The sequence below is a fragment of the Protomyctophum bolini genome (genome assembly GCF_963924005.1).
Source record: "Protomyctophum bolini genome assembly, chromosome: 6".
In the NCBI taxonomy this organism is placed as follows: Eukaryota; Metazoa; Chordata; class Actinopteri; order Myctophiformes; family Myctophidae; genus Protomyctophum; species Protomyctophum bolini.
The window spans coordinates 29,665,373-29,693,215 of record NC_137867.1 but is presented as its reverse complement, the minus strand read 5'-3'; the positions used below and the strand labels follow the sequence as shown (position 1 = coordinate 29,693,215).

The following is a 27,843-nucleotide window of genomic DNA, read 5'->3' as shown; positions in this document are numbered from 1 at the left end:
TTGTTAATACTTGTTATTTGTTAAATGTAAAAAACGCACAGACAGGCTTTGATTGAAATTGATTGAAATTTTATTTCACAGTATGCAGAATGGGTACATTTCTACGGAGCCCTTGTATAAATGTCAATACAAGAACTGTTACTGTGGACGACACCATGATTAAGCATTACACTTGTTTACAACAGGGTCCACCATTTTCAATTCATCAGAACATTTTGAGACACTTAACCACTTCCAACCTGATGTCCGTAATTTGGGCATGCTATTTATGTCCTACAAGAGACAAGAGAGAGGAGTAGGGTCTCCGGCTGGGAATCGGACCGGGGACTCACTGACAGACATTGGCCCATGTGATATGTGTCTATCCTTCACTGTTTCAAATGTAACCTTTTTGGCCTTTAACTCTCAAAGTGTACTAGTGGTCCTTTAGGTTCCATTTCTACACTCTCAGAATTAATGTAGCATTTTACAGTGTAGATAATTGGGGTCCCAGAGATTTAAAAGATTTTGTCAATGGGTATCTATGGCCTAATAATGCATATCAAAGCGGGGGTCCTTGAAATGGAAAAGGTTGAGAATCATTGTCCTATGCAACCCACTAATGAATAAATGGTTGGCTGCCTGACTCTTCCTCAGAGCCCCGACCAAATTGACAGGTGTAGGGGAATTAGGGAGAGCCTTGGTGAAGTTAATTTGGATTAACCGCCATGGCGCTCAAGTAGAGCCATTTTCATGGGCGGCTTTATCTTCCACTCAATCCCTCATGTGGGAGTTTCGCTGCTTCCAAACACTTTGTGAAGGCGGTACATGTGTCAGGCACTGTGCGTGTGTGTGCGAGTGTGTGTGCTCACAGCCCTTTCTTCTTGCACTTCTGCCCTGGTCAAGACAGTAACATGCAACAGGTCTTATGTCATGGTAACAGGATTTGTAATGAGGAGTTCTCATGTTGTCATGGAATAGTGTGGTGATTGACAGTTAGATTGGCCAGGGCTGACAGACAGTGTCTCTGTTTGTGAGAGACGGGAAAATTTCACATCTTATTGATTGATGTTCATGTTGGGGATGAAGTCATTCCTTTTATACTGTATGCTCTCAATTAGTTGAGATTTCCTTTGGCAAGAAGGTTTGGCATTTAACTCGCACAGTAATGTCGCACACAGGCCCTAGTTGGCCGTAATGTTTAATATAAATGCAAACGCACACCTTATGTGTGCACCTTATGTTAAGAATATTATGGCTGCACTTACAAGTTGTTATAGATACGACTGCTGACTAAATTAAAAAAAAAAAAATCTGTTCCCTCTACAGTATATTCCTCTCTATTTACAGTGTGCAACAATATCTTTCCCTTTCAATGCTTCAAGATCACACATTCATGCTGCTCACATACATACAGTAGCATTGCATATTTGAAGGGTTTGTGCTTTTCCATGGGTGGCGAACAAGCTTAATGCTTCATCCATCCATGGCTAATAATGAGGCTGAGTTATGGAGGCTAACAGCTATAGTCCCTGGGCTAGAAAGCTGGGGAGGAGGAGAACCTAATTCTGCATTCAAACGGCATAAATCATTTTTATTTCATTTTCACTCATGTGTGCTTGTTAACCTTTTTTTTTGTAATTCCCTTTGTAATTCTGTTTCCTGAATTAATCGTCAGCATAGGCATCGCCAATAAGGGGAACATATGTGATTGAAGTCCGCCCAAATTCAGAAAAGCCCTTTTTTCTTGCACTATAATTTTGACATCCAATTAGAAGAAATTAATTGAGGTTGACCCCCTATGATTGCTGTTACTCCAACTGGCATCATAAACTCTGATGAAAAACTCTGTGGGTTCAGTGATAGGGGTGCTGTTGTTAAATATTATCATGTGCGTGCGTGCGTGCATGCGTGCGTGTGGGTGCGTGTCTTACATAATGGGTACACACTACACATCCATAGTCCCCTATAGACACTCTCGTGTCCATGCAGGTTTTTCTCCTCTGAGATGAGTAAAGGTTGGGAACGAGGCTCACTTCTTTGAGGCTACATTGAATTTGTCAATGGAATATTTTTTCTTTTTATTGTTGAAATATTAGGAGGAGGTAGATGGAATTTGGATTAGTATTCCTGCCTCATGTAGTACTGTATTGTATGGATGGGTTAATGCTGTATACCTTCCAAGATAACTTTTGTTTTTAAATTAATCCGCTGCCTAAAATAATGTTACATTATAGAACGCTACAGTATCACCATCGTGTGCAAGCAGTGGTGGAACTTATAAAGTCATACTGTCATACTGTGTAATTTTTCAATTAAACAACAGTGATTTTTGATATAGTCTTTCACTCTTACAATTCATAAATGTGTTCTTTTCTCTAAACACAATTTTAGTCTCAAGTGATCAGCCTCCCCGACACTCTCATTACCACTTTAGCATGCTACAGTGATCTCTATGCACATTCCCCATTCAGTTATTGAGAGAAGGCCCCTGCTAGCTCCTCACTGCCACAGTTGAGGGCTGCAGAAAGAAGCAGCATGCCGAGCACGAGTGTCTTGTTCCATTACCTGACCCCCACAGACCTAATACAGGAATTTATGCAGCGTTCATGACAATATAGCAGGGGATTTCATTTCATCTCTGCCTTGGCTCAATACGTAAATCAGCTCGTGGAAGTGCCGATTTGTATTCCGCTAGTAGCACAGGGTGAAAAAACACATAATTTCTTTCCCCTTACTGTTTACATGATTGGGTTGACAACAGTGGTCTTTGAGCCCGCTGGGGTCCTTAGAACCTGATGAAATGTGATTGTATAATTTCTCAAATGAGCTCTGTGACATTGTGGAAACAAGGTCTTGTTACCATTCAGAAGAAATATCTTTTAATCAGAAATGATCTCTATCTACCTCCCTCTCTCTCTCTCTCTCTCTCTCTCTCTCTCTCTCTCTCTCTCTCTCTCTCTCTCTCCCAAAAAGCAGGCATAGGCCTACAGCAATTCCCCAAATAAAGCTGGACAAGGAAGACAGCCTAATTGCTGTTTACTATGAAAACCTGCAAAACCTGTCAGTCAGTCCGTCACACCTCGTGACACGCTCCATATATGGCCAATATTTCATTCCATATGTTGATCTGACCTCATCAAACCCTCTACACTCAAGACACACTCTATATATGACCAGACCTCATCAAACCCTGTACACTCAAGACACTGTCCCAGCTGCCACCCTTAGATCTCCATATATGGAGCTGACCTCATCAAACCCTGTACACTCAAGACATGCCTCATATATGGCCAGTACAGAATTCATTCCATACTGTATGTTGATCTGACCATGCCATAGCGCCAGCGCTCGCCCAGCAGTCTGCCGTCACCCAGGCGGATGAGTGTACGCAACCTCGTCCTTTAGGGCACTTCTCACCCTCAAGCTCAGGGCGTCTTATCCTGGTAGACATGTATCTGACTGTCTGTCTGTCTGACTGACTGACGGGAAACAAAAAACATCTTAACATTTAGATTTCATTAATGAAGTTTTGGTACATTGTGATGTCTGCTATACACTTGACAAGATGCTTATCAACTGTAGTGGAGTCAGGGCAATGTTTACTGTATGTAAAATATCACACTTAGTGTAGAGTGAGCGGTGCCATTTTAGCATGATGTAAGATGAGCGTCATCATACTTTTAAAGTTCCATAAATTAGTTGTGGCTATGGAGGTCAAGGAGTCAGGGCCCCATGTGCATGGGGAAGAGTAAGAATGGAGCACCATATTTGGGTTGTTGTCGAGGTTTTGAGGACAATAGCATTTAGAAGAACTTGGAAGTTGTAAGCATGGTTCCACACCCACATTGGAAAGCCCAGAAGAATGTCCTCATTAGAGGACAAGAGAATTTACAGTTTTTACTCTGAAGAAATGCAAATGAGATGCAAGAAAATCATGTCCACTATGAGGACAAATACTTCCATTCTCAGAGGCTATATGAAAAGCGCCTTGAGATAACTTATGTTGTAACTTGCCACTATACAATTACCTTGCCTTGACTCTGCTAAATAATTCATAAACTCAGCCTTATTATTACTGCGTGTCATTTACTTAATTAAAATGCTCTTTCAAATCAAATATATGGTTACGCACTGTAACAAACAATCCACCATAGAACAGAATAGGAGAGATATCAGCTCAGTACTGAGAGGCATGAGGGAGAGCGCACAGTTAATGTGTGACACTCAGCCTGAATATTCATTTCATTAACTTCACTATTCAGTCTGAAAGTGCTCCCATTGCAGCTGTTTTCTGAGATGGGCGTTGCAGAAGAGGGCGTCCTAAGCGATTGGTTCATCCCCTAAGCCTAAGCAATCAAAATAGTGAAGCCATTGATGTTGTTGGTTTAGCTCTCTAATAACTCTTGTCCACTAAAGAATGTCTAATGAAAAACTATTAGCATTGCTAATGGATAAAGTTGTTGCAATATGTTTGCCACTATCAAGAACACCTGCCATTACCAAACCTTTTCAAATTAGACATTCACATTCCTTTTTAAGTAGACTGTGGGTTTTTGAATAGCATAGTTATTTTTATTTTTCTCCCCAGTTTAGTCAGTATACCAATTGATTTGATTCCCCCCAACAGACATTTGTGTGTTGTCACTGCTGTTGTATCACCTAGTGAGGAGCCCCCACAGGAGGACGTAGAGCCTTCGCCCCATGCCCAACACTCCCTGCTGACAGTTCAATAGCACGTTAGCAACATCAATTATATCCGCTTTTGTTTTGAACTGTCTGTTCAATTTCATAATCACATTCAAATGGACGCTAATTGGCCTGGTTGGAATTCCAAATGAGAAAACATACTGGATGACAACAACAACAGACCCGAATCACAACATAAAGAATCTTTAATTGGTGTGCTACAGATTCAGGGTCTGGAGTCAGGCAAAACTCAAATATCAATCACTCTGTGTCACTACAGAGTCGAAAATCAACAACACACATCTGCAGATAGAAACTAACCAGAACGACGCCCTGAAGGCGAGAAGCATGCACGTATCCGCCTGGGTGGCGGCAGACGGCAAACTGTTGTGTGAGCGCTGGTGCTTTGGCATGGGGGGTCTACATTTATAACCTTTTTGAATCAACACAGCATGTAATATGCTACTTTAGTGCACATTAACAAAGAAAATTACTAGTGTCACAAATTGCATGTCCAGAAATGTACACCATAGACATTCACAAATCCACACAGACATGATTCTGTAATACACCAAATACGTCAGGGAAAAGGCCCAACAGCGTCTATAACTATACTGGTTTCGCTGCCTGAAGAAGTACGGAGCATGCCCTCGCATCCTCAGATTGTACTAAAACAGCCCCATTGAAAGCGTCCTGTCAGACTGTGTTACAGCATGGTATGGAAACCTCACTGCCCAAGAGAAGAAAAACCTACAGTGGGTGGTGCAGTCAGCAGAACGCATCATGGGAGGCGAGCTCCCCTCGCTCCAGTAATGTAACTATACAAGAAGAAGTGCATAGTCAAAGCTCATCGCTGCATCATCAAGGAAATTAAGGCACCACCCGAGCCTCAAACAGTTCAAAACCCTACATCTGATTCTGACAAATTGCACACAATTTTACATGTTGGCCAAGCCATAGAAGATGAGTTTTGGACTAGTATTGATCTCAAACCAAACCAAATGAACTAATAACTGAACTAAGATCAAACAAACCATGGTATGCTTTGGAAAATTGTCAGCAATGATGTCAAGTATATACCGTGCATGAGTCATAGTAATTTATGGACTTAACATACCACACCACCAGCAGTCGATCAGTCCTGTCAGATTATACAGAGTTAAATTATTTGCACATTCCTCTGAGAGACAGATAAATGTAAATATTTGACTAGAAACCCAGTGCACCTCTCTAGGGGTACTAGGTTTGTACAGCAGGGGATCTGTTGATTTAGGCCATGCATCTTAACCACTGTTGCCATTAACAGACAGCGCTAGCTGGGCCATATTTAAAATGGAATCATGTTTTCAGAGATGAAGAGGTCATATATTCCTTTGATCCTTGCAGCATGTCTTCCTGGGGTCACTTGACAACTGCAGCCAGCAACATCACATCACAGCATGCTCAGTCAGTGTGATCAGGGTTATAGAGAAGCCACCTCGACTGGATAGGCAGATCCAAATACACACACATACTCTCTCTGGTCCCCTGTCGGTTTCCACTGTGGTGTGGACAGGGGCTAGTTTGTGTCTGCATCTAAATGCTTGAAGCCCCATGCTGAGAGTGAAATATGAACTGCTTGCCTCCTCTGGTCTTTTCAAGCTCAATGTAAACACAGCAAACATTTGATGGGGTCCCCAACATAAAATCTGTAACCCAAGGGGGGGGGGGGTGGTTTGTTCATGCACCATCTGTCGTGTGTGTGTGTGTGTGTGTGTGTGTGTGTGTGTGTGTGTGTGTGTGTGTGTGTGTGTGTGTGTGTGTGTGTGTGTGTGTGTGTGTGTGTGTGTGTGTGTGTGTGTGTGTGTGTGTGTGTGTGTGTGTGTGTGTGTGTGTGTGTGTGTGTGTGCGAGTTTGCGTGCATGCATGTTTTCTTTTTTTTGTACAGACCATGTCTTCCATGTAGGGCTGGAGGAGAAGAGAATGCAAAGATAAACAGTGTATTTCTGTGCTATATTGAACTTGGCAACAGAAGTTATGGATTCTGACACCGCCAGCTCGCCAACTGCACCGGGGGCGGAGTGGGGGCTCTGGGGGGAGGAGGACTGAATAGATCCAAATTATTTTCTACATGTGTCTACAAAGGGAAGAGAAAATAAATGAAAAAATACTGAACATTCCATTGGTTAAATATGTATCGCAGTATGGCCACATTTAATGACAGAGTATGACACAGGTATGTGTGTATGTGCGCATGCATGCTAATGTGCAAATGGTGTGCTTGTGTGTGTCTGCGTAATGCGTATGTACAACATTAGCAAGATGCAGTCTAATTAGCATTAACACCTGGGCTTTCTCTTTCTTTCTGCCTGCCAGAATGTAGCTTCATCATAGGAAATAGTGTGAGGAATGTTTTGCATTTTCATTTTGTTTTTACACCCATAGAGGGCAGCTGCGTTCTCTGTAAGGCGCTTACCTATGGTTAACCAGAGAGAGAGAGGTGTATTTATTTATTTGAGAATGAGAGAGAGAGAGAGAGGTGTATTTATTTGAGAATCGGTTATTTAAAAGTATCAGTATTGTGTGTGTGTGTGTGTGTGTGTGTGTGTGTGTGTGTGTGTGTGTGTGTGTGTGTGTGTGTGTGTGTGTGTGCGCACTCCACCTCGGGTCAATCTTGCAAACCACATGGGTTGATCGGCATCAAATTTCTTGTGCAGCACTGCCAATAGGCCAAGGAAGTACCATGTGTTTCACATAATGTTTTCTATTTCTTTAATAGATTAACTTGCTTCACTGTAATGGAAATGAATGCCAGTTGGGATGAATATTTTGGTTTATAGTTGACTGCCACATTAAATCAGAGATGGGAACCATGGCATTATTAAAACACTGTTTTGTCTCTCTCTCTCTCTCTCTCTCTCTCTCTCTCTCTCTCTCTCATACTTTTGTCATTGTCATTCTCTCGTCTGTCTCTGCCCATACTTTCCCCATAATCTCTGACCACAGCAGCTTTTGCGTTCTGCATTCTACATAGCTGATCATGGGCAATTGATTACCATTCTCTTTAAATGACTGTGTGTAATGATAAACTCAGTAAATTCTTCTGACACTGGTGTGTGAGCTTGATGAAAAACGGCAGCCTATACATTCAGCTGGAGTTTAGAAGCAAAGCCATTGTTCTTTGTGAATATACAGTCGCTTCAGGCTTCAGACGCCTTTCTGTGTTTTGTTGTGGGCTCTAGATGGCGGGGGGGGGGGCAGAAAGAGATGGAGTGAAAGTGAGAGAGGCAGGGAGAAGACAGGGCATGGCAGAAATAAGTGGAAGGAGCGGGAGTGAGAGAGAGAGAGAAAAGAGAGTTGCTACAGGCAGCAGACCACGCCAACCAACGTGCCAGCAGCCTTGTGAAGTCAGCTCTTTGACATAAACCAAGCAATATCACACCCAAGGTCCACCGTTAAACATCACTGCATTGACCAATGGACTATGCACGTAAGCACACACAGTGTGTGTGTGCGCGCGCGCGCGCGCACACACACACACACACACTGAGTGCCCACTCTCTCTTAGCAGCAGTTTAATTCCTCGGCTGATAATTATAAGTTATCTGTTGCCTCAGAAAAATTATTGAGCTTGTCAGCACCCATTAAGTTCTACTGTATAAATGAAGTGGCACTGGCTGCGTTCTATCCCACTGTCATTTTGGATAAATGGAGGCAGTCTTTTCCAGAGGCTTCGTCTGCTTCTTACAGAATATTGTCCTTGTGTATCTCTCGTTAAACGCTTGAAGGAAATGAGTCAGTGATAAATTAGCCACAGTTGAGTGTGTGCAAGTGAGTTGAACTGGGATTAGAATATGTTAAAGAGCACTATACTAGGACTTTTATAAACCCAACATGGCATAGGGTTAAATGTTGGTGCATATAGCTGCAGGCCATGCTTTGCTCTGTGTTGTAGGCCTACTGTCTGTATGAATATGTGTTCATATTGAGTGTTACAGTGTACTGTAAGTCACTCCTTATTTGGAACAAGACTTGCATTATCTTTCATGTGGTGGATTGGCTGTGTATTAATCACATGAGCCCTATAGCGTTGCTATATTCTGGGGAAAACATTTGGTGGAAATAACAGGACTTCAACATCTGTGTGCTACTGCGCGCATATAGATCTTTTTGGCATAAACTTTGAGGAGACTAGGTTTTTCATTGAGATATTACTTATACTGTTCTTACCATTATTACAGGTCAATCTTGTCTGCAGCAGCAGACTTTTTCCACATATCACTGCAATGGGTCATGTTGCATGATGGTCTTAACCCCTGTCTCTAAATATTATCTACCTCTTTTGCAACCACTTCTTGCTGACTGGAGATCGGGAGCCTTTCATCATTTAAATGTACTGTAGCTAGCATTGCTGATACAACAGCAAGAGGAAGATGTGATATGTATCTCTTCCCTGCGCACAGACAAGAGTGTCATATCACAGTCCCTGTGGTGAAGTGTTTGGCTGTTAGCTGTACCGGTGGCAATAAAGCAGTAATGTATGTGTTTGGGTGTGCATTAGTGTGCCACCTTCTCCACACTCATGAGGTTTAGTGTTTCAGAATGCAATCGTTTCTTGATGAGTTTCAACAATCACATTGAGTCATCTACACTACAGAATATATCTCTCTCCTACTCAGCCTGCTTTGCTTGCACAGCAAAAACAACACACCATTTGCAGAAAAAGCAAATAATACATAGCTCACTTGGAGTTGCATGGCCTATTTTTCCCCCTCTCCTCTTCTACAGTATGCTTTATGTCTTGTCTTACACTCATCTTGGCAGATTTGAGATAAGTTCTGCTCCGCGCTTTGGTCAAATTATATAACATATATGCTATCACATAGTGAAACTAGTTCAGCTTGGTTGGTGCATTGAGATTGTTTAACTTTAAAGTTTATATACACGCTTGGATTTATTATGTAGCTGCCACTTCATGTTGATTGATATGAGCTAAAATGGTGTATGTACTACATATAGACAGATTTATTCTTTACAAACATTGAGACTGCACATGCCAGTTTCGTGTAATAAATTCCCAACAGATCCCCAAAAGTTCAAACTGGTTCAAACCAATTGTTCCGGTTGAGAAGTAGAACCAGGATGTTACGTGTAGTGCTCAACATCAGCAAGAGTACACATGTTTCCAACGAGAATCTGTATGCTGGAATATTCAGGGTGAGCGACAAAATAGCAGCCAGGAGAATGAGACTTGCAGGACACTGCCAAAGACACCAGGTGCTGTGGGAACCAACACATGGGCACATACTAACGTGTGTGGATGGATCACAAAGCACCAATGAGCTGGCCGGATGTATGGAGAACCAGGATGACTGGAAGCAACGATGGAAGGCTCATCTGAGGACGACCTAGAGAGAGAGCACAGGGGCTGAGGCTGTTAGACGTTTTTTTAGACTCCAGTCTTGTTTGTACCTTTTAGTAGTATTTTGTAGTAAAAATGTGTCATGGAAACAGTGTTATAGATGGTGTTTGAGGACTGCATAATTTCATAGCACATTAAGTCCATTTGAATGGCTTTTCACACTTGCAAAACGCCCGCTCTCCATCTTTTCCTAACGGCATCAAATCACCATTTCTATTTCACTAATTCTTTCCGTCTTTTGTCACCAGCAAACAAGCAGACTTTGTGACCATTGTTTTTGACTGATTAAACATACACACTGTTCTCTTTGTGTGTGTGTGTGTGTGTGTGTGTGTGTGTGTGTGTGTGTGTGTGTGTGTGTGTGTGTGTGTGTGTGTGTGTGTGTGTGTGTGTGTGTGTGTGTGTGTGTGTGTGTGTGTGTGTGTGTGTGTGTGTGCACGGCTGAGTTGTGCCTAATCCATAAGCCATTAAAACTGAATGTACCTTATTACTGTATTGAGTGAGTGGAAGTGTCTGGTCGTGCTTCTCTCTGGCAGCAACCATTTCCCACTTACTGGAAGTATGGAAGGAGGTTTTATTGAGGCTTCTTCACAGTCTGAAATAGGTCATTAGAACCATTTTTGTACAAAGTTGGTGTCTGTAAACTTAAATTGAAACCAATGAAATTGGAGAATGGCCTTCTTTGACAATTATGGGAATTTTGTTATTTGAAATGCATTCTACCACATGTTCTGTTTAGGTGTCCTTTTGCAAATCAATGGGTAGTTTCTAAATCACTTGTAGCTACTTGTACAATGTATAGGCCTAAATGCCTAAACTGCGAAGCATTTAAATCACAATTAGGAGGATTACCGGTGAGAGCACTGACAGACTTCTCCTATTAAAATACTTATGTGTGCGTTGTCGCTGCTGACAGATGATTTAATATGTCATCTTTTTAATCTCAAGATTGATTCGAAGGCAATAACACAACATTGATGTCACTGTATTTCACTCTCCAATAGTTTGAAGTCATTAAAAGTTTTTCACTTCTTTACCCTGGCTCTAAAAGTCAAAGACACCTGCACCTTTGAGAAATTATTAAGGGACCAAGCCTGATGCGATTTCTTCTTCTGGCTGAACTGTGCAGTCGGTTTTCGCAAAAAATATGGTATAGAGGGTTTTGCTAAACGGTGACGACACGAAGCCCATTGGCCAAATGAGGCTATAGCACTCAATTGAAAATGTAAACTTTGAACAGGCATAGCTCATGAACCGTTTGACCGTCAGCAATACAACTTCGATACACATATGCGCCTCAACTTTTGTGTTCTGACTTTTGACCTCTGACCTTTAGATCACCCACCATTTTGAATGATATGAAAAACAGTTAAAATCTATCTTCTCCCGCGACCTTTGATCAAAATAATCATACCTCCTGTGGTTGTCGATCCTCTCAGGCGTCTTTTGGCTACATACTATGCTATCGCACAACCATGATGGTGACTGTGTCACCTTGAAATGGGCTCTGAAGCTGCAAATTGGGCATACTGATTTAATGGTTCCAAATGACGATGGGCGATAAGAGTTTTAAACATGTATTGTCATAGTATGTAAAAATGAAGTGACTCACTAAGTAGGCTGCACAAATGAGTGAGGATACAACATGTTGCATTGCAAAGTACATATAAAGTGAGACTGAAACATTAGTTTAGTTAATGGTGGGTGGAACGGGATGGGGGGAGGGGTGTCAATGTCTACGAGATCAAGCATTTATCCCCAAGGGGCTTTATGGTTGAGTTTCTTCCTGATTGTTATCCAGTAAATCCTCAAGACTCTAACTCTTGCAATGTGTGTGTGCGTGGACTGTACACACACACACACACACACACACACACACACACACACACATGCAATGTGAAATAATGACATGCCAAAGGCACGTCATGTTGAAATTGTTACCTGTGGTGTAGTATAGGACAGGATATAATAGAATGGCGAGCTCCAAGCTGTGCTTTTGATTGTGTGAATGAGGCCAGTGCTGAAAAAGACCCATGTACGATCAATCCTTCCCTAGATAAATAAAGATTAAAACGGTCAATCAACTACCATTTCAAGGCAGCGTGTTTGTTAGGCCTATAGACTATTTATTTAGAGAAGGTTTGCTGAGTGAGAGCTGTATGCTTGCTCTCCAAAATGCTGTCTGTAATATCAGCAAAGCACGTAGATTTGATTTATGGTTCTGTGAATGTGACACTGCCACCTTAACTTGCAGGGTTGTGCTTGCTGTATGTGTGGAAGAAATATTGTGAATAAGTTAATTTTATTCTCTGGCATACTGGTGAGATTACTGTTGTTCAATGTATGAATAAATTAAAGAAATTAATGCAGCATGGGAGAAATGATGTGTTGTGTACTTAGATCCGATTTTGTAGACCACTCCCAACTTCATGTATTTGTTTGTTGAGTTTCTGATAGTGGTGAATAGCAAGGTACAATAGTGCAGGGCTACTGCACCTTTATATTTGAGTGCAATTTAACTTTATTTCAGTACAATAAACATACAGGAATGTATCTTGGTGACATTCACCGTTCACGCAGAGAGAAACATACAGCGTCAAACTATATTATGGTCAACTGTGTGAGGTCAACAGGACCTCAAGACATACAGCTATATTCCAGACAGTAGAATATACATAGCATGAGGAGCACCACCCCAAAAAACATGTATACACCCTTTATAACTGCTTGGATTCAAGTAGCATGGACTAAAGTTCCATACATGTGCAGTAGACCCTACAGCTGAACATTCTTTCAGGAAGTTCAGTCGCTGTTTTTCTTTTATTTGCCAATGGGATTCTCAGATTGTTAAAGAAGTAATGGATGGAATACCTGTCTCATCCTGGACCGTGCTGTTCACTGACTGCTTCCACCTGTGTGTCTTCTCCTTCATTGATATTTAATGAAACGTTTTGATTTAATAATTGCTTTTAATTTTTTCAATTTATTTTCAATTGGCCCCACTGGCGCCCCCTTGCCGCTTCCGCTTTGAAAACCTGTGGCTTTGGGGAGTAGGCTCTACTAGGGATGAGGTTGGGGTTGAGGTCTAACACAGACAGATGGGGATGGGACAGATGGGACAGACGGGACAGACAGGCTCCTCGGGCACTCATCTGTTCTCCATCTTCACCTAGACGCTTCTCATTTAGAAGTGCAGGGACCAGACATGACGAGCAAATTGCTTTTTAATCTGTTATAGCCCCACCAGCAAAATACCACCCCTAAAATCCTTTACATTTCCTTTTCTGCTTTTCCCTGCCCACGCTCCATTCTGTTTATAGGGAAGCTACCTGTGTGTGTGTGTGTGTGTGTGTGTGTGTGTGTGTGTGTGTGTGTGTGTGTGTGTGTGTGTGTGTGTGTGTGTGTGTGTGTGTGTGTGTGTGTGTGTGTGTGTGTGTGTGTGTGTGTGGTAGCCTATATGGGTATGAGCGTCTGTTTATGAATGTGCATGCATCAGCAATGTTAGTTTGTGTGAGAAACAAATAAGAACACAGAGAGATCATGTTTTTTACTCATGACACCATGCAAGAAGAAAAGAGGAAGTTTATGGATGTGGTGAGATGGGACATGCAAGGAAAATGCTGCTGTTTCAGCTAAGATGCCCCTCAGGGCTCTTGATAAGAAAGTTTGCGCCTGTGTTTGCTTGTTCTGTAGAATAGTTTTGTGTTGTTTTCATTGCTTTATAATCTCTGCCATTTGTTACAAAAAGAGCAGTAAGGTGCTGCATGAAACATCCGTTAGTATGAGATGTACCAGGGAAGGAGGCTAACTTTACCACAATGCGATTCTCAGTTTGCCTTTACGGGCCTCACCGGAATTGTAAATGTCATCACATTTTTAAACAAGGCTGGCTTTTTTTGTGCTATTTGCTGCAAAAGAGTTCCAGTGCATGCATTGCTTTCACTAGTGCAGCACAGATTTTATTTTATTTTTTATCTGTCACCAAAGAAGGGAATTAAAAGATTTAGAGATGATGGATAGAATTAAAAGAGAAATAGAGGGGAAAATATGACTCTTTCATTTGTTTAATTTCCCTCTGAAGCAGGAGCCGAGATTTAATTGGATGAAAGTCAAGCAGATGTGGGTGTCCCTGGATGATCTCTGAGCATGTGTGACCTCTTGTATGCAGTGTTGCCATGTCCCCTTATCCGCTTATTATAAGCGACTTTGGTCTTGTTTTTCTGTAAAGTCGCTTCTAAATATTGCTAGTTGTGGGTTGGGCTTTTTTTTTAATCCAATTTTTATCCCACGATTTTGTAACCCATTTTTTCACCCAGTGTTAATTATCTAATCTTGGGCTCTACACTCCCACTACCAACCTGGGGAGAGCAACGGACTGACCTCATGCTTCCTTTCAATGCATGAGGAGTCCAAGCCCCTTCTTTTCACCTGACAGGGGGAAGTTTCCCCAGTTGGACCCGTGTAAGGAACATGTTATTCCAACCATTCCCCTCCATCAGGCACCCTGGCTGGCCAGGGGGAGGCAGTTTAGAGACCGGGATTACTGCATGTTTTTTGTGAGGCTATACCTACCCTAGGGGACTCGGGGAGAACATGCAAACTCCACACAGAAAGGCCCTTTCGACAACCCCACCTCGGCTATGGGCACTGTGTGCGTGCGTGCGTGCATGCGTGTGTGCATGCTCGCTCATGTGGCCAAGTTGTTTCCGTCGACCTGGCTGCTTGTTTCTCTCGCAAAATCTGGCAACACTGCTTGTATGGAGTTATGCCCCTGAGCCCAGCCCACACAAGCAGCGTAGGCGAGTGAGCCAGAGAGGAACATGGAGGGCCCGAGTCCACACAGACAGGAAGGTAACGAGAGAGAGAATGTGTGTGGAAAATAGAGGGGAAAGGAGAAAAGGATTGAGGCAGGAAGGGTAGGATTGGGGTAGACTCGATAGAGGATGAGAGGGGAAGAGGAGAGGGATGGTGGAAAGGAAATATGGGGAGTTGGGAGATATAAGAGATCGAAAGAATGAAGGGAGAAACAGAGGTGTGTGTGTGTGTGTGTGTGTGTGTGTGTGTGTGTGTGTGTGTGTGTGTGTGTGTGTGTGTGTGTGTGTGTGCATACTGTATAGAGAGAGACAGAGAGAGAGAGAGAGAGAGAGCCTCTTCACTGGAATCCCCATCCTATCCCAGCTGGCATCTTGTCTCACTCATCCCGTAAAACAGCAGTGCAGGAGTCTCCAGTCTCCACACGCTACGCTGACATGTCAGCTGTGCTGCATGTTACATGCATATTGCATACTGTAGGTGAAATAATCTCTCTCTCTCTCTCTCTCTCTCTCTCTCTCTCTCTCTCTCACTTCTTCTCATCCTCTCTCCATGTCAGGGTTTGAGGTCTTTGTAATAATTTTGGGGACTTTTGGGGTCATTTTGGACATTATTTTCCTTGCCTCCTAGTAGTTATACCCAGTGTGGTACCCCCTTGTTAACCACCACACCTGAGTATTGTTTCGATTAGTTTGATTGGTTGTTCTGTGTATTTAAACCCTGTTAGCCAGTCAGTGCTGAGTCTTTGATGGTGTTGAACACAGCATATAACTTGTGTCTTTTATGGTTCACTATCTTGTGTTCAACATTACATATGTTTTTAAAGGTTCTGTGTTATTGTGCGACTTCAGTCTTTACTGTGGTTTTGTTTGTGGTTGAGTATACTTCTAGGCGTTTTTTCCCCCATAGTTCTTTTTGTGCAACACACTTTTTTCTGTTGTCCCTCTCCGCCCTCCCTCTCACTTTCCCCCTTCCCCTCTCTATCCGTGCCTCCCTGCCCTCTCCCGACCTCCCTGACCTCTCCCTCCCACTGTCTGTCCCTCTCTGTCTGTCTCTCTCTTGCCGATCGAGCTCAGGTCTGACGTCACGCACAACCCCTCTCTCTCTCCCTCCGCTCGCTGTCTCTGTCTGCCTGTATCTCTGTCTTTCTCACTCATGCTGTTCGAGCTCTGGTCAGATGTCATAAACAACAGAAACGGTTGAGCGATTTGCACTGACGTCAACCATTACATTATAACCATGCTGTTTTGCATATCAGTGCTGTGACGTTATGCATGTCTGTATTTGGGCACAATCCAGCTTACATGCTTCACATGAATAGTTTAAAATTCAATCTTAAATCCAATCCAATTAAAGGCTCCCTCTTTTTCTATTGCAGGTGTAGAGGTGCAGGACGCAGCAGGAGCAGGCTCTCATCTGATAAATGTTAACCGGTCCTGACAGTTTTATGGGTCTTTCTCTTCAGCCAAAGGTGAGTTAGTACTGTTTTCATGTGTGCTTTTACTGACTTACTGGAACCAATGGCATTATGTCACAGCTGCTGGAGCACCTGACTGCACAGCTGTTAGGCTTCTAGCTTTTAGCATGGAATTCGATTAGGCTATGCATTTGACATGGCAAACTCACAAGGTCAATGGCCATTGAACATTTGCTTAGTTTAGCTTAATTGTCTTAGATATAATGGAAGATATTTTGTAAGACAGTACTTTTGAGTAAAATATGAGCAGAGGAAATTGGAGACTTTTATTTATTTGTTTGTTAGTTGTATTTCCTAAAAAAATACAACCTAACTACCAGTAAGACGCCTTAAAGACGATAGTGAACGCAGGGCTGAAGCCCAACACACACCGGGTGCGCAGCGACGCGGCACAGGCGTTGCCGCGCGGCAACGCCTTGAAAATAGAACGGTGGCGTATCGGAGTGTCAGGCGAGGCGTGAACGCGCGTCAGATGCCGCCGGTGTGCGATAGGTTCATTGGAAATAACGGAGGCGGCTGTTTTGACGCGCGGCGTTCGCAGACGGTGTGTGAGGCCCTTTAGACACTCTACCGCAATAATGTCACTTCACTTTTTTTTTTTAATCAAAGGCTACTTAATATCCAAATCCAACAGATAAATAAGTGCAGCAAGTGCCTATATGAAGTGCTAGTATACAGGATAATGACTAACTAAAAGTTAGTCGTTATCCTGTATACTAGCACCTAATAAAAGGCTCAAAATGTTCGTGCTGCTCCAGTGTCCACTCCTCCTTCTGCAACTTATGTCCTTGTCCCTGTGAAGCACCGGACCAGCCGTTCCAGGCTTGGTAGACTCACTTCGTGCCTATATGAATGTTTTGGGCCGATCAAATCATTAGAAAGAAGAAAAGAAAGTCAGGAGACAACACTATTTGTTTTGTTTTTCGTCTTATAAATTATTTGATCGGCCCAAAACATTGTGTTCATTGTCATGATTTGTCACGATCCGAGTTGGCTTTGTCCGCGGCGTAACCGTCTTTAAATAAATTATATTAGAAGTGCCGATGGGAGAATGCATTGGGGTTTCATTTCCTGGGCCACTCGTTTTTCTGAAAGGGGGAGGGACTGCGGCGCTCTATATGAATACTCAAATGTGCTTTACATGGGGGGCATGAGAAAACAAACAACTTTATTAGGGGGGGAAACAGTAAGACAAAGGAATAAAATCCATTCCAATTCATTAATTAAGATTTGAGTGCCAACCCTAACGAGCGAATGTTCGAACCCTGAATGTTCAGACACACACACACACACACACACACACACACACACACACACACACACACACACACACACACACACACACACACAGACATAATCCATTTTCAATGTTATCATTGACCCATGTTACCCATTTCAACAACTACAATTTTTTTCCGCTTTTGAAAAATGCCCTTGTTTTCACTGTATTCCAAGTACTTTTGTTATTTCAAAGGCATAGCCGTAGAGGAACAGTTTTGTGCCACCTTGCAAACGTTTCATGCTTTGAAACAAGTTGCCTAGGATCTCTAAACTGAAGTTGAACCTGTTTCTGGAAGCTACCATTTTCATTGGCCAAAAATTCTGTAACCTCTATTATGCAGTGATTTATTGGAACACTGGAGTCACAGTTGTTCTGTTGCTAACTAGGTTAATTCTTGTTTCTGGTCATTTGCGTAACTTGGCTAAAGCTGAATAGTTTTTTTTTCCTTCTTCTACACTTTCTTTCTTTTCAGTTTTTTCCTTTCTTGGCCTTATACACAATTGTTTAATGCTGACATATTGCTCTGGCTGTTCCTGGAGAGGGCCGTACATCAAACAGGGCTGCTGCGTATCTCTGCCCAGGAGTTATAACCTGGCCCAGGATGAGAAATCAGCTTTAAGGCTCAATGTAGAAGAGAGATTTAAAGATCTGCAGAGAAAAAGAAAATTCACACAAAGATATAGCCAAGTTCTGACACGTGCTTAGTGAACACATTCTGGTTTAGTGAATAAAGACCCTTCTTTTTGCTTTAACTCCAATTGAACTGTTCTACCGGTATTATACTGAGAGTTAGTTGTATCAAAGTGATGTTGATTCATATTGCCATTACACCCTTCTGCCTTCTGCTTTGATGCCCCTACTTCATGGAACACTCTACAACAAACACTAAAAATGTATACCCCAATATCCTATGGACAATTTAATAACCTGCTTTTAAAGCTCCCTACCTCCATATGTGATTGTTTTTAACTTACGCTTTATTCAACACACACACACACACACACACACACACACACACATGCGCGCACGCACGCACGCACACACACACACACACACACACACACACACACACACACACACACACACACACACACACACCCCTTATTTTCTCCAAACAGTAAGTTGGATTATAGCGAGCCCACACAGTACATCATAATACAAAGTCGTAACAGCCAAAATACTATACACTCAGTGAAAAAAATCATTATCTTTGTCTTTTGGGCCTCTGGGCCTTAGAGACAAGCAATCTGATGCCAAAGACAACTCAGGCTCGGGTAACACTAGGACACAAATTTCATACTGCAGAATTCATATCTCCATGTAAAGATGCTGGGGTATACTGTATAGCACAGTTCTCATAAACCACTTCATGCCTCTGAATCAGATCACTTCTCCCACATTTTCCAGCTGACTTCACTCAATTACTATATTATTATTATGGCTCCTCATTCATCTTTATTGTCTCATATTTTGTAAGCTAGCTGCCTGTGAGAGTAGGGTCACAGCAAAAACATAGGCAAAGATAGTTATAAACCCCCCCAGCTCATACTGCCCTGGGGTCTCCCCCAGTGAGACACTCGAGAGGCATCCTAACCAGATGTCCCAACCACCTACAGTAAGCTGGCTCCTTTCCAAGTGAAGAAGCAGCGACTCTACTCTGAGTCTCTCTCGTGTGACTGAACTCACCCTATCTCTAAGGGAGATGCCAGCCACCCGTGACCCGTCTGAGAAAACTCATTTCGGCCGCTTGTATCCACAACCTTATTCTTTCGGTCATGACCCACACTTCATGATCATAGGTGAGAGACTGAGAGTAGGAACGAAGATTGCTCTGGCTGATCTCCTTCTCCGTCCTCCCCTCACTCGTCAACAAGACCCCGAGATACTCCCGAAGAACACCTGAAGGATTTGAAGCAAAGGAGGGGGGGGCTATTTCAGTGCTTTCTTGAAAACTTGATGTCATGTCTTATTAATACAAAATAGTTCTTATTTAGAGTTTCTTTAACCATGCTACATTATGTCCTGGCTTAAATTTACCGTAAACCCTACAGTATATAGTTTGTTGAACAGAGTAATTAAGTTCCCCAGGGACACACTAGGCTCTTTGCAGAAAATAGCTGAGATACAAGCTCAAAATGTTGTGTTGGGCCACCCCCCCTCACCCCCAGTGCTTAAAGCAAGAAATTATATTGAAAGCATGTCCTGGGCAGATTTTTCTCTTTCATCATATATTCAGCATGACCTTTTTATAAGTAGCACTCCAAGAGTAAAACTTCAAATGGCGTGTCCCACAGTCATGTCGTTCTTTACTCATCTGCCCTCATTGAACCTACAAGTGCAGGATTTGAAGGTTAGCATTTGGAGGAACTTCTAGACCTTCTGGGTAAATTGTAGTGATGGAAGTGCTTATACAGTACCAACTTTATGGCAGTATGCTTATCTATCCCAGAGCCTCTTCTCCCAAATCAAGGTCACCTTAACCTTAAATCCTAGACTCTATAAAATGTCATGCATGATTTTAATTAACTCTCACTATGACAAGCCATTTCAATAATTTGAGAGCACATATTAATCTACTGGCAAGGTGCCAACTGGACAGTTGTGGCGCATGTGTAGGCTACTACATGTGTGTACAAATGCTCAGGCTGGGTAGACTGAAACAACCTGTCATTCACATGAAAAAGGAAAAAAGTTTAAAAGTTTAATAGTTGCTGAACTTATCGGGAACCATCACTGTCAGGGAAAAGTAACCAGTTTTAAATTAAAACTGGTTCAGTCAGACAACTCAAGGAGGATGTAATATATATATTTATTGAATATAAGATAATCAATGCAATATATTTATTATGGTTTGGCGATGTATTGGATCTGCTTTTTAGTTACTCAGGTCAAGCGCATCAGTCCCGACCATAGGGACTCTGAATCCCCCGTACCTAAACAGTAGATCCAAAACGACAGGTGGTAGCTGGGGTGGAGGTGGGTGAGCACTTTGTATACAGCAGCGCACAGTATACAATAAAGCAGCAGCAAGCAAGCAAGCAGGAGGATTAATGCAAAACCTTTGGTTAAAGTAGCCGGTATGAGATTGGGTGAGCGTGTGATTGGCTGAGTGAATCATGTGGATGAGAGCCTGATGCTGCGGTGGCCCAATTAACGGCCGGCGCGCTGACTGAGGTTCCCTGACTGAACTTGCTCTGCGCATGTCTACGACAGGCGCAAATGCTCATTTACTTTTCCCTGACAGTGATGCTGAATTTCTTGAAGATAATAAGCCAGCCCACGTAAAGTGCCATGGGTTGAGGTGGTCTCTTAGGACCACATAGTCTCCAGGTATAGGCCTACTGTCTGCTTGGTTAACTCAATAACATTTAATTGTCTCCTTTACTCCCTCTATCTCTCTTACGTCCCCACCTCTTTTTCTGTCAAGGGGTTTTCATTCTTTCACTATTGCGCACAGTGTTAATAAACTAAATGCCCTCCTTCCTTTTCCCTGTCTTTATCGCCATTCTCCTGGCACCTATGGGAAGCTTTTGTTTCAAAGTGTGTGTATGTTTGTTTGTATGTATGTGTGTATGAGTGCACTGACCTTTGGACACAGTGAATTGTAATGGCCTTACAATTAATCACTTAAAAAAACAGTTCCCATTACATTTTAGGTGTGATTAATAGGAACCATTTCACTAGAGAATCATTACCTCGAGTGACATTCTGACCATGTAGTCTGCAGAATGACTCCTTGTCACCCCCACCATCCACAACTAGAGACATACATCATATTTATAACTCATTGTGATTTATAAGGCATCAGAACTGTCCAGAGACATGCTGTTTATCATTTTATGACCAGAGGGCTTATTAATGGGCTGGAGGAATACGACTAATAATGTAATGGACAGCAAGTGAGAGTGTGCTTCTTTTATCACTTGACTTGACTTGACTTGGCACACCCCTGTAGTAAGTTACAGTAGATGGGAGCTGAGAATGGGGCTGCCAAAATGGGCATCCAGCTCCCAGCCTTTAGCCCTCCCACAAACGACTTTCCAATCCTTTTAGCCAATTACTGTTTCTATGATGAAGCCTTTTGCGTTCTTCTCATTGGCATTTCCTGTCATTACAAGTTAGGTTTCCATCCTAACATTATTTCTTAATGTTATCCTAAACGTTATTTCCCACATTTCATTCAGACGGGAAAATTAAGCGCTTAGCCTGCAGAAGAAAATTGAGATATTCAAATTGCATGCTTGGTTTCATAGAGAGGTGAAAAAAAGTGGTAAGATTCAGGTGTGGGTGAAACTGAGCTGTTATTTCTAACGCCACACATTAAATTGTAGATCTGCTATTTGCAGCATGGGACACCGTAGTAGTAGTGTGACTATCAGGCTTTATAGCTTGATGAATTTAATTCACTGGACCAAAATGGAATCAAGCCCTCAGAGCTTTTTTGTGGTATTATTTTAGCTTTATTGTCAGAGGTAACAGCTGTACCTCTGTAGTTTTTTCAAACTGTCAATAAAGTATTCAATCAATAAATGATGGTAGCCTGATGATGGCTAACTACTACTGTAACAGAATTTAGTTATAGTATCTATATGTCAGCCTGTTCTGCCAACCTACGAAAAGCTATAAAGCTACTCTGATCCAAGGTACCGTAGCTGTGAATGTACTGCCCACTAAGATATAGTGAAATACATTCACACACTGTCGCTGTTGCTTCATTAGTGGGAGTGTTGAAAATGCTTTGTGACTCGGTGCCAAGGGCCTCCTTTCTCGAATTGATTGTATAGTAGTATTTAGGCATGTGATTACAACTGCTCTCGATATAACCGCTTTGCCCGGTTTCACCTCTGGAGAGCACCACTAGTATACTTTTGACCATTCTGTGTGTCTTTTGTAAAGGAGTTACAGTTGCAGCAGCGGATGCAGCCTACTCTAAGGACATTTTATGTTATCTTTATATATACCCCTGTGATGTCGTGTGGCAGACACAGTCATCATTTTTTAACATAATAGTGGAAAGAAGTACTTCTTGATACTCTTCTTGATGTGACACACATGTAGACTTTTGTAAACTTTTGAATGTTTGCTAATGCCTACAGTATATGAAATGCCCAAAATAGTGTTATGAGAAACAAGAGACAACAAGAGGTTTTACATAATACTCATTCTAAATACAGTACAAGATATTTCCATCACATCTCGTTTATTTCCAGGCTGATGTTTATGCATGTAACTATGCATAGTGCAGTATTACTATGCTGTAGTCAGACTGTATTTGAATGCATGACTGGCACAGTGGCACATACAACGGCAAGTATGACTAATCTAGGAATCTCCCATCCATGTGTGGTGGTGTGTACTTTATGTGTTTGACAGGCTGTCCTTTGCACCTTCAGCCTGATTTATACTTAGCAAAATGGTGTGCCGAAAATAGTCGATCTCCAACGGCATAAATGAGGGGAATAAGAACTTAGTTACGCCTCACTGATGCGGGACCACACACCAGAGCAGAGAATGATGAAGAAATCATGCAGTTACAATATCAGTGCGTCATCAGTGTTGGAAAAAGTATGCACATTTCTTACTTAAGTAAATGTATCAATACTGCAATGTAGACATACTCTGTTACAAACGGTAGTAAATGTTGGAATTCAAAATATACTTGAGTAAAAGTACAAAGGTAAAATGTACTATAATGTAATAATCTAAATCTATTAAGTAACTAGTAACTAAGTGTTTTCTAATAATTGTAATGGGGTACAAGTACAATATATTTGCCTCTGAGATGTAGTGAAGTAGAATTAAAGAACTGAAAATTCAGTAAAGTAAAAATACCTCAAAATTTGGTGGTCAAATGCGGAAGTAGACGGTTCTTCCGGGTGCTTCAAAACACCACTGAGGAACTTCCACTGAAATTAATAGCGGGGGGACGGGGCTATCGCACCAGTTCAGTCTCTATCCTTCTTTATACTCTATGATTACCACTGATCATCATGAGCCAAATAGTATTTCTGTGCATTATCAGAACAATATGCATGGTTCTTGACTCTGTGTATTATCAGAACAATATGCATGGTTCTTGCATCTTGAGTCCTGGGGAATAATTGTTGGTTTTCATTCTGGGCATCCACTCAGGGACACATTTACATGTGTGGTCTTAAACCAATCCAATGCCTCGCCAATAGTAAGAAAAATAGTACATAAATGTTCTCGAGTCGTAAGTGAGCGTATAAACATATCTAAGCCCACTGTATGTGTTCAGCAGCAGCGTAGGTAAAATTATTTTCCAATACCATAATTATGTATACCATTGATAGAATTTGGCCTTCACACGTGAGTTCCATAGCAAAGGTGAACTGACCTTCTAAAACATTGGTGTGGCTTTATAATGTTCAGCACCCTTAAGCCCTAACCACACCAAAGGGTCGTCATGCAACTCCTTGGGTCCAAATGGTTGCAAGGAGTTGCATGGTGACCCTTTGGTGTGGTTTGGGTCATTGAATTCCATGCGTTGAGTCACTTTAGACGACGTGCGTCAACGTGCAACAGGACATATCACACCGCTGGGACAACACTAAAACCGTCTCGACCCTTTGGTGTGGTGTGGTGTGGCTTTACAAGTGTACCTCAACCCTCGGTAGAAAATGCATTAAAGCAGCACACTACAAATGTATGCTTTCATGCATGTCAAAGGTGAAGTATTGAGCATTTATTATTGCGTCTATATTAGAGAGAATAATTTGTTCTTAATCAACTATGATGAACTATAGTCACCTCAAATTCAAATGGCCCTCCCAACTGAATTGTGATTTCCATTCTGTTTTAATTAGTATGCTAATTAATTGTGTGTGAAAGGGGGAAAATGCTTTTGATCTACTTTGCAATCTGATTGATTAAAATCTTTTCATGGAATTAAAATTCATTTTAATTCCTAATTATTACTGGGGGTGCTCAGGGAATGTGCTGCTTGGTGGTGTTGTGCGTCTGTTTTGGAGTGTTGCATCATGATCATGTCAGTGGTGCTCTTGCGATCCACATCAGGTGTGTGTGTGTGTGTGTGTGTGTGTGTGTGTGTGTGTGTGTGTGTGTGTGTGTGTGTGTGTGTGTGTGTGTGTGTGTGTGTGTGTGTGTGTGTGTGTGTGTGTGTGTGCGCACGCGCGCGCACATGCACACTTGCGTGCCCACTGCATAGTCCAGTGTGTGCGCACACTGACAGTCGTGTAGTTCACTGGAAATAAGAGGAGGAAGTGAGTGGAAGGCTGGAAGCTGATTCTATTCTCAGGCAGTTGAGTGAGACATTGTCCTGGAATGTTAATTGGTATGACTGTACTGTAGCAGCACTCCAGAAAGGCTTTTAAACATGCACAGTCTAAGTTTAAGATTACAATTAAGGCCCACCTGACCTGTCATCAGTTATTGCAGTTATCAAACTGTCAGTCCCTGTCTGGTCAGATGTCGTCACCTGGTTGTGGTGTGAGAGAGTATGGACCCCCAAAGGAAAAGAAAGGAGTGTTGACCAGCCCTGGTATACAGCAGCAATAGAATAGTGAGAATAAGAAAAGAGGCGCCGAGGACATACTTTGAGACCACAACGGATTGCGAATACAAAACATGCCACTACTGTTTATTACAAACTCCGTGCATTATATACAAGACAATATTACGAGAGGTGCAACCCCCCGCCCAGTGGTCGTATGTCACATGGGTATTTCTGAGAAATCATGAATACAACAACGTAAACGACACCTATAAACCTGATACAGAAATAAATAAGTGGTGTAAGACACACAGGATGGATGCTTTTTAGTAAACAGGCCGGCTTAAAGGTTTTAAGGTCAACATCGGCATATCTCAAGACTAGTACAGTACAGTGAAGTACAGTACTGCATGCTGTTGGTCACGTAACCATGAGCTGATACTGAGTTGACGCTGAGCTGACATCTATGCATTATATGAAAATCATAACATCAGTCCACCCTGATTGTGTGTGTGTGTGTGTGTGTGTGTGTGTGTGTGTGTGTGTGTGTGTGCGTGTGCGTGCGGTCGTGTGCGCAATATACTGTAAGTGACTGGATACGAATGCAGGTTAAATGCCCCCAATTAATTCATTTTCCATTGATTGAGGAGGCCACAGTGCTTTTCTCTTCTGCTGACACAAACTACACCTCTCTCCACTGAGATTACCAATAGCAACTATGCTTATTCACATGCATAATTAAGCACATGCATGAACCCTAGCGCTCCTATTCTGGGCATATCATAATAGGTGAACATGTAAATAGGTTGTCTATTTTCGGCGAATACATTTGGTGTAGAGGGGAAAAAGGAAGGGGCCTAGAGCTCTGTTTTCGTCCATGCTAAACCCCTTACTCCCTAGTCCCTATACTACTTTGCCTTTTTTTACTGTTTTGAAAATCATTTTTGAATAGTTCAACTATAACTGATCTACATCGCTTTGGCTATTTTAACTACTAGACCTGTACGTGCCCGTCGGCCAACGGCCTACTTGAGAACGATGCAACTTTGGAACCTAATAATACCTGTTGTCATATCACCCGTTTTAACTGTCTGTCTGTGTCCTCTGTATCTGCCTGTCTGCATGTGTCTGAAGAGGGCAAACTGACTGACTGTGGAAAGTGGACTGGTTAAGTAATCAATTGTCAGGTGTGCGGTTGCCATGGCAATCAATTGGCTGAGACAGATCAATTGGCTGAGGCAGAGGCTGGAAATTGCACAGGTGAGGGGATTTAGGCTTATTAGGCCCACTGGCAGAGCCTTTTGTGGTGGTTCTGGAGAACCGTGGGTCCGTCCGACTCGATACCGGGCACTATGCACTCCCTGCGGGGGTGTGGAACGCGTGTGTCGAATTAGAAGTCGGTGGGGCAAACGGTTCTCAACTTACGTGCATTCCAACCGTACACACACACACATGCACACGCGCACACACGCAGACACAGACGTGGCGCATTTATAGTAGGATTCAAAAATGTTTTTCAAAAAAATGAAGTGAGCGGTGCAACTGCAGTGTGTGGGGGTCCCTGGGGACAACATCCAGAACCCCAGGAATGCGCCCAGGGGGCTGGCGCGGTTCCAGCGAGCTTTCCTGCGTCTGAAACGGAAACCCCCGGAACATCTGGACCCACCCCATGAATATGGCCAGGTGGCTGGCCCGGTTCTGGCGAGCCTTCCCGCGTCTGAAACGGTTGAGAAATGACAGAGTTATCGTGTTACAACTTTCCGTGCTCATTCCGTGCTCATCCGTGATGGGACAGACAGGGACACACATATACAGTAGCTGCGTATGGAGCAGAGGCACCGCTCAAAAAAAGGCAAAGTAGTTTAGGGATAAGGGGTTTAGCATGGACGAAAACAGAGCTCGTATAGAACCCTGGGGGACTTCGTTCAACGAATTACTTAAGTGGTTAAAGGAGAATTCCATTCTAGAAGGCTTTCTTACCTTTCGTTGCAGTTGTTCGCACCAAAGTGGTCCACTTGCATGGAGCTCAAGAAGTCTCGCGAGATCTCGTGATAGACGAGACTTTGCGGCTGAAACACAGCAACAGGGTTACTATGCAGTAAAGTGTCATGCTACACATACTGTACTGTTGACATTATGAAGAGAGGATTTATACCAAAAAAATGATTTTCGAGCAATGGAAATAAGCAAATTAGCACTAAAACCCAGCACCCCATTCAGTGCTTATGGTGGGGTAGGGGAAATAGCCAATAATGCGTTTTTTGCACAAAATGACACCTGGACCACTTTGGTGCGGACCTAACAACTGCAATGAAAGGTAAGAAAGCCTTCTAGCATGGAATTCTCCTTTAAGTCTGTCAAGGCAATATTTTGAAGTTATATTTCGGAGCCAAACCTAAACATTGTTTGAATAATATCTCCTCTGTCTGTGCTATATTCTCACCATGCCCCCATTTCTCTCCTTGTCTTGTTTCTGAGCGCCATCCCACCTCTTGCTCCACTTCTTCCCTCCATCATTCAACACCACAGCATTGCCATGTGTGACATCTATATTTATACTGCCACTTACCTGATGTTCACTGAATCTCTGTGGACACTTATAAAACGTTGTGTCTGTTTGTTATGTTGGTGTACTATAGGAACAGTTGTTTTTTTTGTTTTGTTTCCTGTGGTTGTACTTGCTTTATTTTAAGTTACTATAAGAGTATCAGGTGGCTATTATGCAGTTG

General features: G+C 42.5%; 1 protein-coding gene across 1 annotated transcript in view; it reads left to right on the top strand.

Annotated features, from left to right (window-relative positions):
- The window catches only part of arvcfb (ARVCF delta catenin family member b), a 242,226-nt gene that overhangs the window by 32,151 nt on the left and 182,232 nt on the right, over positions 1–27,843 (top strand). Inside the window, exon 2 of the mRNA XM_080766507.1 lies at positions 16,260–16,352. The gene's annotated coding sequence lies outside the window, so the exon portion shown is untranslated. The remainder of the gene's footprint in view (positions 1–16,259; positions 16,353–27,843) is intronic.